General features: G+C 36.9%; 1 protein-coding gene across 1 annotated transcript in view; it reads left to right on the top strand.

Annotated features, from left to right (window-relative positions):
* Positions 1-12,890, top strand: part of LOC133979959 (NACHT, LRR and PYD domains-containing protein 5-like) — a 133,318-nt gene that overhangs the window by 92,426 nt on the left and 28,002 nt on the right. The window lies entirely within an intron of this gene.

Genomic DNA, 12,890 nt, shown 5'->3' with positions numbered 1-12,890 from the left:
AAACATAAAAAAGCAGTGGGAGGTGAGAGTAGTTCAGCAAAGTTGACAAAAAGTTCTTTGTGAAACCCGGAAAAACAGAGGATGCTGTGAATGCAGCGGAGGGTGCGTTGGCATTTCATACTGTGATACACCACCACAGCTACAGGTTTTTCTAATACAGAAGAGGTATTATTTAGAACATTATTTCATATTATTTATTTATTTATTTATTTGTCCACTAAGACTTGAAAAGAGAGCTATTATTTTACAAGAACATTACTTCTATCATTATTTTATTCCAGCGATTTTACTTTTTTTTTTTTACATTTGTATATATATATATATATTTTACAATTGAGGCATAATAAAAAAAAGTTCAGTAACCTATGAGAAGCCTATCTGAATTTCTGTCTTTGAGAGATATTATTTTGTAATATAACAAAATATTCTATCCATACATATAACTTTAAATATATTAAAATTATAAGGAATCTTTGAGTAAACTGCGAGTATCATTTAAGTAGGCTATCTCGTGGCCGGGCTGAGTGTCCTCTTTTTTGCAAATCAAAATATGGTCACCCTACGTTTGTGCAGATCACTGATTTACCTCAGGTACCACAGACACCACCAGAAAGCTTGCCCGTAGCAAGATGGCCGCCAGTGCGGACGCTCTACATCTAGTGTTCTATATATATCTATGGTTGATGGAGTCAATAAATGAATGGGGATTAACGGAGAAAGTACCGGCAATTGTCACCGACAATGCCGCCAACACGAGACATCCGGGAGTCTCCCGCATATTGATAGCGGCTCCCTGACGTCCGCAAATGAGACGTAATGTCCCGGAATCTGGAGCGTGCACTACAGAGTGACTGCATGTGTGTGTGTATGTGTGACTATAAATGCAGCGCGTGATAGCAAAGCGTCTTTATAGCTCTGTGTTACCGTTTATTCGCGCGATCGTGCGCACACCCCCCCCCCCCCGACCAACACCTAGTATAACACCGCCCCGCCGAATGGACCTCCCAGATATGACTTTCTGCAGGTTGGGATGTCTGCAACATGCTACTTGCGGTCAGTCTCATTGAGTCATTGCATTATGGCTGCTATGCCCACATACTCAATGTGGCTTCACAGGCTGCTCTTAAAATCCCTGCAGTCACGCGGCTTCTCGGCAGAGTGAGGCGCATCTCCTATTGTTTTCAACGAAGCACCTTAGCCACTCGCTAAAATGTTATGTGAGTTTTATCACAATTGCCAAGAGAAAAGAAATATAATTTAAGTTTACATGCACTTTACTTCAGTGTTAATTCAGTAATGTCATATATGTTTACTTTTGTACTCCGTTTTCAGTATTATTGTGCTAATGCTTTATTTTCAGATGTTTTATTGCTCATAAATGTTATGAGTTATACCATGGCTGTTCATATGGGCATGAAAATAAATTATTATTTTAAAATTACCAACAGGTAATCCAATGAATTTGTGTGTATTTCTACTTATTACTGAATCGATATCGAAGCAGTTAAATCAATATCGAATTGAATCGTGAGATTCTTAACAATACCCAGCCCTACTACAAATGCAGACATGCAAGTCAATACAAATCCTCCATTTTTATCTGCACATATATGATATTTATTATCAGAACTGATGATGTTATAAATAATTCATTGAAAGTAGACTTTCAGAGAATATTAATTTATATTTTTTAAATTTATGGCAGTCCCTCAACAAGCATTTTCTTAAAAATATTTAAAAAATATCTGCATGTATGTATTATAATAGCTCTTATAGGACATACATGCACTGTAGTGTTAAAAAACCCAAATATATAATAAATAAATCGCTGCACATTAATGTTTTATTTTATAGTTAATCTGACTGATAATATGTTTAAACAAGAATCACCTTCGGATTTAGAAAATTAAAAATGCTTAAATAAAATAAAATAACAATTGATGTTGTATAAAGACTAAAGACTATTTGTTTGCTCTCCTTGTTTGTTCAGTATTTCTCTTTAGATGTAAAAGCAAGTCAGCACAAAAAAGTTGGCTCAACTTAAATCTGTACATTCACTCAGTATGTACCCTCCCATATTTTAACATCACAATATAACATGTTGTCTCAACTAATTCAGTTACAAGACGTTGGCCCAACAATATAAAGTTAAATCAACATTAATCAAGTTGATGTTTAATGTTTGCTCATAATGTACTCAGAGACATTTACTAAAGGTCAGCCAATCAAATGTGACTCTGTAGTAGCTAACAGAGCATTATGGAGAGAGATTAGAAGAGATGTGTTTTTATATCAGTGGGCTAAAACTTTATTTCCATGTCCAGAACAATGTGTCTAAGTTCTGATTCATTTAAAACCATCTTTGTAATCTTTAATGAATATTATTTATTACATTACAAGAAAAAAACAAAGTAAACAGCAAATATTGACAGTCCATGTGTTGCTTTATGGGATAGCACTTATATTCTTAAATGATGAAGCCCTTGCAAATAATATATTTCATTATTATTGATCAACTGTTTTGCACATGTAGTTCTAAAAATATAGATGTCATATTTTAGTCTTTATGCACTTTTTAACTTGTATTTGGCTGCACAACATGAGTTTGTATACATGGAGTCAGTGGTGGAGCTGCAGAGTTTAAGAGGTGAAGTCACTACGTCTTTATTGAAGTAGCAGCATGTTGTCATTAATATTAATGAGAGCTCTTTTTCACTGTTTGTATTTGACAGTTTTTAACCTGCATCCTGTTGGGTTCAGCTGTTTGGAGTTTCCATTTTCTAAACTTCTACATTTAAACCTTCTTCAGCTCTGAACAGATTATGAAACACTGAATGATTTCAAGCATGAACTTTGTCTTCTAAAGTAACATCATTTATTCTTTATTCAGAGTGTGGAAGTGCAGTTTGTCAGAGATCAGCTGTGCTTCTCTGGTCTCAGCTCTGAAGTCCAACCCCTCCCATCTGATAGAGCTGTATCTGAGTAACAACAAGCTGCAGGATTCAGGAGTTAAGCTTCTGGGATATTTTCTGAAGAGTCCAGACTGCAGACTGGAGACTCTGGGGTCAGTTCACTGACACACTTTTACTATTGTTGATCTTAATGTTTAACAACTGAACCTAATTTATGTACATATATCATTTACATCCATTATGTTGTTTGTCTGATTACCATATTTATTTTTTACTTCACAGTTTAGTCTGTAGTTATAAAGAATGAAAGTTTTTTTAAAGAGTCACATCTGTAAAAAGAAGATCCTCAATAATGTTTTAAGATGGGGTTGTCAAACAACACATTTTTTTAATCACTGAATTTCAATAGTTATTCCTGATTAATCACATTTTTTTAAATCACGTTTTAACTTCTCTTATTTTGCATTTCACAACAGTTTCAAGTCCATATTAACAATGTAATGTAATTGATACCAGTGTATCTGGATTGGGAATCAAATCAATGCAAAGAAAGTTACTTTATGAACTTTGACTTTTGATAACAAACAGAAAATAGTCCATAGCTCCATTATTTTTGAGTTCAGATGAAAACTGAGGAAAACTTCCACACTGAGAAATGTGCAGCAGTGAACGACACTCTGCAGAAACATGAGCAGCACTTCTCTGAAGCTGCAGAGCGATGGGACATTGAAGGTGCAGACAGTGCAGGAATATGACAGCAGCAGCAAGACTCCTCCATACCAACACATGCTGTGAACTGTGCACAGTTTACAGAGTCAGTCTGTGACAGTGCTTTAGAGTCAGTGAGTGAGTCAGAGAGCCGCAAGATTAACACCATAAAAAACAAAAACATGTTATGCTCAATCCTTAATCGCATCACGAATAAGGTGTCAACGCTGACAGGTCTAGCTTTAAATTCCTTTAACAAGTCTACTTGTTAAAGGAGACATGTTCTATATCAACATTAATTGTAATGTGTTTTCATGAATTGTGTTTTTTCCCCCTGATATTGATCCTTCAGAACACACACACACACACACACACACACACACACACACACACACAGAGGGACACATTTAAAACCTGAACACATCTGATTGACCATAAATTATTTTTTATAAAATCATTATTAAATCATTATTTATTCTTTATTCAGGTTGACTGACTGCAGTTTGTCAAAGACCAGCTGTGCTTATCTGGCCTCAGCTCTGAAGTCCAACCCCTCCCATCTGAGAGAGCTGAGACTGGGTAAAAACAACCTGAAGGATTCAGACATGAAGCAGCTGTCTGATCTTCAGAAGAGTCCAGACTGCAGACTGGAGACTCTGAGGTCAGTAAAGAGTTGGAGTCAGTCTGTGCTGGTTTCAGCAGTTTAGTATTAAACACAGTAAGTATCAAAGCAAAGAAACAGTATTTCCTGGTGAACCTCCAACCTTCTCAGTGCTGCTTTCCTCAGTGAAGCTGTGAGAGGAGAATGGCGACAGACTTCAGGATTGGATAGAAAGACAGAGAGAGAGAGAGAGAGAGACAACTGTTGTTGTTGTGTTGATGTCTGCAGGAAGGCTGCTGCTCTTTATACTGGATGTGCTGCATCACTGACTGACAGCTGATGAAGTGAGTCTCACTAAACACTCATTTATCACCTGTGTTCTTTCTTCTTCTCTCATCAGCTGGTGATGAACTCTGTCAGAGTGAGAGTGAACATCCAGGAGTGTTGAGAGAGGATCAGCTGGATCCTGATGATCCATCTGGAGTCTGGATCTGGATTTTGTCGTCTTCACTTAAGTCTCTGAACATGAGCTGTTTGATGCAGAAAAGATAAAGTAAAACAGGTGTTATAAGTCAGACTCTGAGCCTGGGCTCATATTGATCAAGCGTCTCAGAATCACACTGAGAGTTAACGAGGACTAAAACTAATGAATGAAGCAGAAGAGAATTGACTGTGACTTTCAGCAGGAGAAGGATTACTGCTGGGAGAGAGTGAGACGTCGCTGTTTTACCACAGTCAGAGCAGCAAAGTAGAAATAATGATGACGTGTTGTAGTTTTCTCACAGTCTCAGCTGGAAACATTAAACAGTGGTAATTTGGTATATTATTTGTATAGACATGTAACCAGACAGGTAACTTACCAAGGTTATGGAACAAAACTATGATGCCAAAATTCAATGTAAGATATTTACAAACTATAAAGAAAGTGTGAAAAGCTCTGCTATACATGTTTCTGTGTGATTACATCATTTACTATTTTTTACTATATTGTATTTGATATGTTTGTTGATATTTAATTTCTTTCTGTAATACTTACCAACTGCTTCCTGTATTTACACTCTGGTTGGACATCAAGTATAGGAGGATTAGTTTCTAGTTTGGTTTCTATATGATTTATACTTGTTGTGGCTTGTGATAAGGATTATATTTATATGTATGTCTGTTGTAAATAACATTGATTAATGCTGATTCATTCACTCAAGTAGTGAACAAATGTAGATGAAGTACTTTTAATCAACTTGAGTATTTCCACTTTATACTTTCTGTATAATATTATGTTGCAGCCATTACACATTTATGGATTTTTTTAATTTTAATGTTGTGTAACAGTCTGTTTTAACACTGGTTGGTGTATGGAGGAGCTCACCAGGACAGGCTCATTATTCATTCATTATTTTAAGGATTTCTTTTCTTATTTTAGGTGACAGCTCAATAATATGTTGGATTAACTCATGTTGACCTGAGTATTTTTAATGAATCGCTGCCCTCTAGCGGCCACTGTGAGGAACTGCACTGATTCAATTTATCAAATTAACATCAATTAATGTTGGCTTGATAACATACTGCCACTTCTGCTTTATATAAGTACAGTGACATAAATTAGGAAATAACAGAAACAGTTTTTTCCCTGTTATTGACAAATAAAACATTTACAATTTCTTCTCCCACTAAATGATCAAATACAAAATATGAAAAATATTCATTTGATGTTTAGCAGAAGAAAAGTTTCTAATTATAATGACTTGCATCATTTTTTTTCATCACATTGGCAGAAGTGGTCTTCCATAATCACCCGATATGTTTTAAAGTTTTTGAAAGCAACGGGATTAGATAAAAGGATTTGTTTATTGTTTTTGTGTTTTTCTTTTAATTAATGCATTTTTGTATCAGTGCCAATGACGTTTTTTGTGTTCATGTGGTTTAGTTTAAATTTAAAGGGTTAAAATGAGAAAATAAATGTATGAACATTCTTTTTTTGTGGACCCAGCATCAAATTTCTGCTTTTAATCCATTTTGAGAGAATATATTAGAGGATTATGGCAAAAATGTCTAAGTGGTGTAACCATAAAAACTTTGTACCAAATAATTCAACGTGCTTAAAAACACTAAATTCTAAATAAAACACCATATCAACCTGTTTGGGATGATCTTACATTATAACTTTTATATTAAATAAAGGTAATGGAATACTATTGTTCTAAATATTACATTTACTCTGGTAACCATGGAGATCAGGAAACATTTACATTATTTTTTTAAATGAAGTAATTATTAGTATAAGTCCACTTAGGAGGTTTCATTCTTTTGTGGTTACACCATTTGACATCAGCAGCATTCAGTCTTACTTTTGGTAAAAAAAAATGTTGCAAATGTTTCAAATGAAACCAACACAAATACAGAATGTACATCTTAAGAAAACCTGATGCTGCACATTTTTAAGATATGTTCCAATTGCTAATCTTGCCAACCCTTATTTGTCACTGATCTGTAAACTTGAAGGAAACAAGTTTCATCACAAACTGGTGTGAAAAAGTATGAGTAAGTTTGTAAGTTTACAGTGAACATATAAATCCTGATTTGGTGAACAAGTACTACTAGGCTACTAATAAGAACAATAAGTATTTGTATAGCAGTTGTCATACAAGAAATGCAGTTCAAAGTGCTTTACAACAAAATACATTATATCAATCACAAAGTGCTTCACATTAAAATGACCTAAAAGAAGCATAAAACAATGTTTAAAAAAAAAAAAAAGAAATATTGTATATTACATAATAATAATAATAATAATATATTAAACATAAGATGGAAATTAAAAAAAACAATAATTTTAAAATAGTACATAAAGCTAAAAACAGGAGCATTCAGTCTTACTTTTGGTTTAAAAAAATGTTGCAAATTCTCATTTCAAATGATATAAAACCAACAAAAATACTAAATGTACCTTTTAACAAACCTGATGCTGCTTTTAAAACAAATCATATTTTTAAATTGCTCATCTTACCATACCTTATTTATCACTGACCCATTAATGAAATGTTAGTCTGTGAGCTGTTGCAGTAATCATTACAGACCAGAAGGTGGAGCTTAGGCACTGTTATAGTCTGCTACCAGCACAAAGACAAGGAAGAAGAAGAAGAAGAAGAAGAGGGAGTATTTATTTATTTATTTTTCATATGTACAATAATAAAACAAACATTATATTTCACAGTACAAAGGCAAATAACTACAGGAGAGGAAAAGAAAATCCTCCCTTTAGTATAAAAAAATCACCAAAACATATCAACCAAATAAGAAGAGAGAAAGAAGCAGAAAGGGGCAAGAGACAAAGAAAATACAAAAACAAGCAACAAAGAGAAAAGAAAGAAAAAAAAAAACCATTTGGGTTCCACAACAATGAAGGTGACAATATGTACTATTTAACCAATCTTGTATTTTTTGTGTGTGTGCAAAGTTTCACATTCATAAGAGCACATTTTTAAACACTGCTCCCTTTATTCCTGTTCTAATGCTACAAATGTGAAAATACACCTCCACTATTTACAAAAGTACAAACAAAACACAATCAATAACATGTAATTCCTGCTTGCATTATAATATTTTCTTGTCATGTGAACTTTGGCCTTCTCCCTGGCGAATGAATCCTTTGTATTATTTATTTGTATTATTTGTCTTCTCCCTTTTAAAAAATGTGTTTTTATTTTTTAATGAATGTTTGCTTTTCCTGTGTCCTTACAAACTCATGCTGATATACAGCCTGATACATGGATTTATGAGTCATTGCAGAGTTAGACCATTATGATGGTTCTGGACATATTGGACCAATATTGACCTTTTAGTAAGTATCTGTTGGTTTTGATGTCTGCCTGGGTTGTGATGATGTTTTTTTAAAGTTAGCTTGTGAATCATTTCATTGAAAAGGAAAAACCTGACAATAAAACCTGACCTGACAAATATGAGTGATGGTCCTTCATGCACATATAAAGGATGCAGGATGAGTTAGTTGAACTTACCCGTGACAGCTTGTATAATGTCCTCTAAATGCAGTCGTGTTATCCTTTTCGTCTGATGGAAGCGTTTAGTGTTACAGCCTGGACGAGCACAGTGTAAAGTGCAGTTTCTCACATGACACTGTGATGTCTTCTCCGCTGATGATGTTAAAGATTAATAGCATCGCAGAGAAGTGGAATTGTTTACAAAGCTAACACTGCAAAAAGAGACGTGTTAAAAATGACACATGTTGGGTAGAATTTTACAACATGTGGCGAGTGTGCTCAGGGACTACACACGTGTTAAAGTTAATACAATCACTGTGTGAGCCATTTAACCTTTGTGTCGTCCTCCCGGGTCAAATTGACCCCGTCTGTTTTGACTGTTGCTTCTTTCCTCCCTTCCTTCTTTCCTCCCTTACTTCCTTCCGTCCCGCCTTCCTTCCTCCGTCCTTTCCTTCCTTCTTCCTCCCTTCCTTCCTTCATCCCTCATTTCCTTCCTTCTTTCCTCCTTTCATTCCTTCCTTCCTTCCTTCCTTCCTCACCCCCTCCTTTCCTTCCATCTTCCTCCCTTCCTTCCTCCCTCCCTCCTTTCCTTCCTTCTTCTTCCCTTCCTTCCTTCATGCCTCCTTTCCTTCCTTCCTCCTTTCATTCATCCCTCCTTTCCTTCCTTCCTCCTCCTTTCCTTCCTTCCTTCCTTACCCCCTCATTTCCTTCCTTCTCCCTTCCTTCCTTCATGCCTCCTTTCATTCCTTCCTTTCTCCTTTCATTCCTTCCTTCCTTCCTCACCCCCTCCTTTCCTTCCTTCTTCCTCCCTTCCTTCCTCCCTCCCTCCTTTCCTTCCTTCTTCCTTCCTTCCTTCCTTCATCCCTCCTTTCCTTCCTTCCTCCTTTCATTCCTTCCTTCCTTCCTTCCTTCCTTCCTTCCTTCCTCACCCCCTCCTTTCCTTCCTTCTTCCACCCTCCCTTCCTTCTTTCCTCACCCCCTCCTTTCCTTCCTTCTTTCCTCCTTTCCTTTCCTTCCTTCCTTCCTTTCCTTCCTTCCTTCCTCCTCCCTTCCTTCCTCCCTTCCTTCCCTCTTTCCTTCCTCCCTTCCTTCCTCCTTTCCTTCCTTCCTTCCTTCCTTCCTTTCCTTCCTTCCTTCCTTCCCTCTTTCCTTCCTCCCTCCTTTCCTTCCTTCTTCATCCCTTCCTTCCTTCATCCCTCCTTTCCTTCCTTCCTTCCTCCCTTCTATCCTCTTTTCCTTTCCTTCCTTCCTTCCTTTCCTTCTTCTTCCCTGCTTCCTTCCCTCTCTCCTTCCTCCCTCCTTTCCTTCCTTCTTCCTCCCTTCCTTCTTCCTCCCTTCCTTCCTTAATAGCACCGGGTCCTGGGGAAAAAGAGAAGAGGGGGAAATTGGTAAGTATGCTCATTGTATAGTGTGATGACTTTGCTAATAAATCTCAATCCAAAGTTTATCTGATAACACAGAATTCGGGACGGACATCTTTCCTTCACTTAACAAAAATGGTCAGTCAAGTAAAAGCTTTCAAAAGAAGATGTCACCCAATACGATTTCAATGCTACAATAATGTGTAGTGATGAGCTAACAAGAGCATATTTAAATTGCTCAGTCACCTACACAATGAATCAAGTCATTGAATGCTACAGGATTAATAACAATGTTACAAAACACACATATCAAAGTGTTCAAAGACACAGACACATTAAAAGCAACCCAGACTATTAAGAATTGTCTGCCTTCATGTGCTATAATTGCCCCTCCTACTAAAATAATGTGTACACAGCTACACTCTAACAAAATAATACCCTGAGCAATCCCAAAGCCACTGCTTAAATAGAGCCTCCATCAGTTACAAGACATCAGTCTTCCTCATTCATTTGCAGCAGCTCAATAGAAATAAAAATATAATTAAATTTAAACTACAATTTTAAACATTATTCTCTTTAAACTCTTAACACTTAAAATCTGCTGACTATTTAAACAGATTACCAATCATCCTCAGACTGTTTCCATTCAGTCTCAAAGTGCGTTTCATTCTGAGATGAGATGAGCTCGGTGGATCTAGTAGCCGCACTGAAACGTTCACTGTGTACGTTGAGGCTCAGTTCCCGCCCGAGCGGCGATATCCGACAGTTCTCATCAAGCGCTCCTCAAACAGTTTGTCCCGCCCACTTGGTCCAAGCTGATTGGTCGATGCGGCTCAGGTTGCACACGGCTCAGCTCAACCGTTACACTCGGCTCGCTGCACTCGGCTCGGCTGCTCTCCACATTTCCAGGTTATATTTCCAGGGATATTATTCATTATTCGGCTCTGCAGGTAAGTTAACTGATCTTTTACTGTGTTGGTAACGTTTTAAAACTAATTTGTGTTGCAAGAATAAAATAGCACCTAAAACACCATAACCAACTGGGGAGCTAACATGCTAACAGGCATTTATAAATGAACGTTATTTTTTTAATATAACGTTTACATTGATGCGATGTAACATTAATGTAACTTTAATGTTCCAGTTGTGGGTTAAAATCCTCCTACTGTTACTCTAACATGATTTAACCCTCCAGGGCTAATGCTCCGCCCTTATTTAAGTGTTGGCGGTCAAATTTGAGTGGTCTGTTTTAACTGCTCTGATGTTAACACAAAAACCATAAATCATCACCAAATTTAATTTAACACTTTTTTTTTTAAAGGTTTGAAACAATGTCTCAGAGTAGTGGTTTCACTGGATTTGTAATATGAAATTAGAAGCGTGTTGTTCTATTTGTCAGGTTTCCCACAGTCATGAAATTCCTGGAAAAGTTATGAAATGAGAAAAAACAGTTTCCCAGGCTTGGAAATGGTTTGGAATTAGGTGAATGTTTTGGAAAACTTTTGAATTAGGGATGACTTGCTCTGATATCAAAGATAACACATATAAGACAGGCTGCATGAACTCGGACCCCCCCCCCCCCCCCCCCAATTTTACCATGTCAAAAATCAGTAGATTCATTTGATATTATATACTAATAATCAATTACTATATTTAGCTTTTTAATATCTATACTGCAGAGAGGAACACCTGGAGGAGAGAGAGAGCGCTCAGGTGGGCGACTGCCGGGAGGGGAGTTTGCTGAAGTGTACGACAGAAAACAGACAAACAACAAAGAGAAGAGAGGAGAATGTTTTACCTGAAAAATAGAGTGTTTGTAGTCAGAAGAGGAGCTCAGTGGAAAACCAACCAGGAGCTCCTAAACCAGAGCGGTAAGTTCTTATTCATCTCCTCCCTCCTCCTCCATCTACCTGGATTAAAGGATGAAGCTATGATGTAGTTTTCTATCAGCAGGTCTTAAAAAGGCGCTGAGTTCACTTCCCTCTAAAAAGTCTTGAGAATGTATTAAAGGCTTAAAATTGATTCACAAAAGTGGACAAGTGTCAGAAATAGCAAAGCATGTCTTATCTCGTGAATCCATCAGTTTTCTGCCGCCTGTCTGGTCCATGTCATGTTAATTAATTCATAATTATATGATTACATTTAAACATGCTGCTCTTTTAGAGTTTGTACACTTTATATTTCAGGCAAGGAAGATTTATTTGTATTGCACATTTCAAAGTGCTTTACATAAAACATAAAATGCATCAAGACAGGATATAAAAGCAACATGTGGCAAAATAAAAAAGACAGTTTAATATGATTTAAAAAGTGTTAAATTAGTAATAAGATTAAGCTAATAGAATAAGAGATAAACCAGGAGATTAAAAAGCACTTTAACATACTCAAACATAAGGAACAAAGAGACAGACCACTAACCTAACTTTTACTGTAGCAAGAACAGGAGGAACATTGAATGAAACTAAACTTGTACACACCAGCCAATCTACACACCATATTTTACACTGAAACATGTTGGTTGGGATGGAGAGAGGTGAGCCTGCAGAAAGCTGGCCTTAAAAACTGCACGCTTGGAAGCTGGAACCAATCAGCTCTCAGGAAGCTACAGCTCATCAAACACACACACACACACACACACACACACACACACACACACACACACACAAACACACACACACACACATCTGCAGCCCATCAAACACACACACACACACACACACACACACACACACACATCTGCTGTCAATCAAACACACACCTGCAGCCCATCAAACACACACACACACACACCTGTTGTCAATCAAACACACACACACATCTGCAAAATTAAGTGCATAGTGGGGACAGACAGCCAGTGATTATTGTGCATTCAGTAGTCTAACAGCAGATGGGAGGAAGCTGTTTCGTAATCGAGAAGTCCTTTTCCGAATGCTCCTGTATCTCCTTCCTGACTGCAACAGAGAAAAGTGTCAGTGAGAGGGATGAGATGATGCATTTCCCTCTGCGTGTGCATCTCTTGTTGTAGTTTTCCAGCATTCAGAGAGCTTTATTGTCCTTCACCACTCTGTTTCAAACACGGAGATCTCTGTTACATTAAATCACATCCATTTATTTTCATAAATTTCAAGTATTACAAAACATAAACGTAAACTTTCTCCTCATAAAAATACATTTCTGATCTTTTCCTTCTCATCATGAGTTGTCAAGAGTTCAACCCACCTGTCTCCAATGACTCATTCATTCATAGGATCTGTCACTCCCACCTCCCTACCACAGATGCAATACATATAAAGGCCAGCAGGGGGAGACCAAA

The sequence above is a fragment of the Scomber scombrus genome, chromosome 5 (genome assembly GCF_963691925.1).
Source record: "Scomber scombrus chromosome 5, fScoSco1.1, whole genome shotgun sequence".
Classification (NCBI taxonomy): Eukaryota; Metazoa; Chordata; class Actinopteri; order Scombriformes; family Scombridae; genus Scomber; species Scomber scombrus.
The sequence above is the reverse complement of the archived record's forward strand: the minus strand, read 5'-3'. Positions and strand labels throughout refer to the sequence as shown.